The sequence below is a fragment of the Otolemur garnettii genome, unplaced genomic scaffold (genome assembly GCF_000181295.1).
Source record: "Otolemur garnettii isolate 467f Iridium unplaced genomic scaffold, OtoGar3 scaffold00077, whole genome shotgun sequence".
Taxonomy (NCBI): Eukaryota; Metazoa; Chordata; class Mammalia; order Primates; family Galagidae; genus Otolemur; species Otolemur garnettii.
In genome coordinates this window covers 6,848,250-6,851,864 of record NW_003852472.1, presented here as the reverse complement: position 1 = coordinate 6,851,864, position 3,615 = coordinate 6,848,250, and the positions used below count along the sequence as shown (strand labels likewise).

General features: G+C 53.9%; 1 pseudogene; it reads left to right on the top strand.

Annotated features, from left to right (window-relative positions):
• Nucleotides 1–1,866: 1,866 nt before the first annotated feature.
• On the top strand, nucleotides 1,867–3,339 carry LOC100941051 (annotated as a pseudogene).
• The last annotated feature ends 276 nt before the right edge of the window (nucleotides 3,340–3,615 follow it).

The following is a 3,615-nucleotide window of genomic DNA, read 5'->3' as shown; positions in this document are numbered from 1 at the left end:
CCTACCTCATCCCCAAGGCTTGCTCCATGGCTGCCTTTCACAGGCATGGAGTTCAGGGGAGCCCGTTCTCTTTTATTGTATTTATATTTGGGAGGACAGAGTCTCTGTTGCCAGGCTAGAGTGCAGTGCTACCATCAGAGCTCACTGCAGCCTCTAACCCCTGGGCTCAAGTGATTCTCCTGCCTCAGCCTCCAAAGTAGCTAGGACTAAAGGCATGTGTGACCACATCAATTATTTTTTTTTTTTTGAGACAGAGTCTCACTCTTGTCACCCTCAATAGACAGCAACCTCAAACTCTTGGGCTTAAGCAATTCTCTTGCCTCAGCCTCCCGAGTGGCTGAGACTGTAGGCACCCACCACAACGCCTGGCTATTTTTGGTTGCAGTTGCCTCTGCTGTGTTAGCTGACCGGAGCCAGGTTCGAACCCACCACCCTCGGTATATGGGGTTGGCACCCTACCGACTGAGCCACAGATGCTACCCCATCCAGTTAATTTTTAATTTCTTTTGTAGAGACAGGGTCTCACTATGTTGCCCAGACTGGTCTCAAACTCCAGGCCTCAAGCAGTCCTCCCATCTTGGTCTCCCTAACTGCTGGGTACATGAGCCACTGCACCCAGCCAGGGGTTCCCTTTCTCAGCAGAGAGCCATGTGTGCCTAGCTCTAGGCCACTACCATAGCACCTGGCCTCTGTAATAACACTCTCCTTAGCCGTCAACCAGATGGCCTTCTACCGCAGGTCCCTACCTGCATGCTATGGTTCTCATTACTCCAGGCCTCACCATCTCCTCCTACAGGGCCTGAACCAGAATAGTCACAGGAGAGTCCCAGGACACTACACAAGCTGTTCTCGCTACTGACAGAGCCAAGGATGGGACTCTGGGCCTGGGAGTCGTCAGAGCTTTAAAAACAAGCATGGGAGCGACTAGTGGGCAGTGTGACTGATTTGGGGTCTAGGGTCACCCACTACTCCACCAACGCTTGATCCGTCTCAGCCACTGTAAGGGTGAGGGCTGAAGGGAGAGGTCCTCGATGTGCCAACAGTCTGTCCTGTTCCTTTTCTCCTAGAGCCAGAATTCACATCTTGCCCCTTTTCCAGGGAGAGTAATTACTACCTTTTAAATTTTACCTTTCTTTCTTTGAGGAATCAAAATGTTCACTTCTAGAATCAGATGTATGAAAAAAAGTCTTTTTAAATTATCCTGCAAATGAGTTTCCTCTCCAGCAGAGCAACAGAAAACTAAGGCACCTGCTAAATTGTACCTGGCCAGTGTTTAATTGATCCAAAAGCCAAGGCAGCCGTGCCAGGAGGGTCAGGGGTCCGGCAACGGGGCTGGAGGAGCGTGCAGAGAAAACACATACTGAGTCCTGCTGGCAACAGCCACAGTCCTGAGTGGGGCAGGCCAGGGAGCTGGCGGCAGCTGCTGGAAAGCCTGCAGCCTGGGACACGGAGAGCAAGCAGGGGTGACGGGTCACTCAGGTCCCCAGAGGTCCAGCCAGTCCTCCTAAGTGACCTGAGGTGGAAGAACCCCAAAGAAGCCTCTCTAGAGGATGTCCTGGGGTGTGGCCTCAGGGTGGATGGCAGCTTGGCCAGCTCTCTGTCCCATGGCCACCCTCATGCTGGCTTTGAGATGGCCAGGTAGGCCATGGGCTGCCCAGGCCTTGGATCTCTTCTATCTTCTGCGTTTATTTTTTTCTTCTTTTCTTCTCTGTTTTCTACCTTCTCTTTGTAAAAATGCATTGTGAACATTATTCGCTATGTCCCGAAGTGGAAATAACCCAAATGCCCGTCAACTGATCAATGGATAAACAAAATGTGGAAGATGATCTAGAAGCAGATTTTAGCTCCTTCTCCAGTCTCTGGTTTGGCCCACCTGCCTCTACTCCAGTCTTCACCATGTCCATCAGGGTTACCCAGAAGTCCTACAAGGTGTCCACCTCTGCCCCACGGGCCTTCAGCAGCCACTCATACAGCAGGGGGATAGGTGCCCACATCAGCTCCTCGAGCTTCTCTCGGGTGGGCAGCGGCAGCTTCTGGAGTGGCCTGGGCACTGGCCTGGGTCTGGCTGGAGGCTACACCGGGGCTGGAGGTATGGGGGGCATCACAGCCGTCACAGTGAACCAGAGCCTGCTGAGCCTGCTCACCCTGGGGGTGGACCCCAACGTTCAGGCCGTGCACACCCAGGAGAAGGAGGAGATCAAGACCCTCAACGACAAGTTTACCTCCTTCATTGACAAGGTGCGCTTCCTGGAGCAGCAGAACAAGAGGCTGGAGACCAAGTGGAACCTCCTGCAGCAGCAGAAGACGGCTCGCAGCAACATGGACAGCATGTTTGAAAGCTACATCAACAACCTTCAGCGACAGCTGGACACACTGGACCAGGAGCTGAAGCTGGAGGCAGAGCTTGGCAACATGCAGGGGCTGGTGGAGGACTCCAGGAATAAGTATGAGGAGGAGATCAACAAGCATACAGAGATGGAGAAAGAATTTGTCCTCATCAAGAAGGATGGGAATGAAGCTACATGAACAAGGTGGAGTTGGAGTCCCGCCTGGAAGGGCTGACTGATGAAATCAACTTCCTCAGGCAGCTGTATGAAGAGGAGGTCGGTGAGTTGTAGTCCCAGATCTCAGACACGTCTGTGGTCCTGTCCATGGACAACAGCTGCTCCCTGGACATGGACAGCATCATTGCTGAGGTCTGCGCCCAGTACAAGGAGATTGCCAACTGCAGCCGGGCTGAGGCTGAGAGCGTGTACCAGACCAAGTACGAAGAGCTGCAGGTGCAGGCTGGGAAGCACAGGGACGACCTGCGGCGCACGAGGCAGAGATCTCCGACATGAACTGGAACATCAGCCAGCTCCAGAATGAGATCGAAGTTCTCAAAGGCCAGAGGGCTGCCCTGGATGGCTCCATCGTGGATGCTGAGCAGCGTGGAGAGCTGGCTCTTAAGGATGCCAACGCCAAGATGGCCCAGCTGAAGGCTGCCCTGAGTCAGGCCAAGCAGGACATGGCTCAGCAGAATACCAGGATCTGATAAATGTTAAGCTGGCCCTGGACGTGGAAATCGCCACCTACCACAAGCTGCTGGAGGGCGAGGAGAGCCGGCTGGAGTCGGGGATGCAGAACATGAGTATCCACACGAAGACCACCAGTGGCCACTCAGGTGGCCTCACAAGCCCTGGCCTCAGCTATGGTCTGAGCTCCTTCCAGACCGGCTTTGGCTCTGGTGGGGGCTCCAGCTCCTTCAGCCACATCAGCACCAGGGCTGTGGTTGTGAAGAAGATTGAGACCCAAGTCGGGAAGCTGGGGTCTGAGTCCTCTGATGTCCTGCCCAAGTGAGCTGCACTGCGGCCCCTCCGGTCTACCCTCTCACATGGCTGCCACAGAGCCTGTGGGGGAGGCAGCTGTGCCAGGGAGCACATGGAACAGGAGACCCACCTGAGGCTCAGCCCCATCCCTCAGCCCATCTTGCTGGGGAGTTTACCACCTGGGCTACCTCCACTTACACCCCCAACTAAAAACCAATCTTATTGCTTTTTCCAAAATAAAGCCTCAGCTGCACTGCCAAAAAAAAACAAAAATGTGGAATATTCACACAATGGAATATTATTTAGC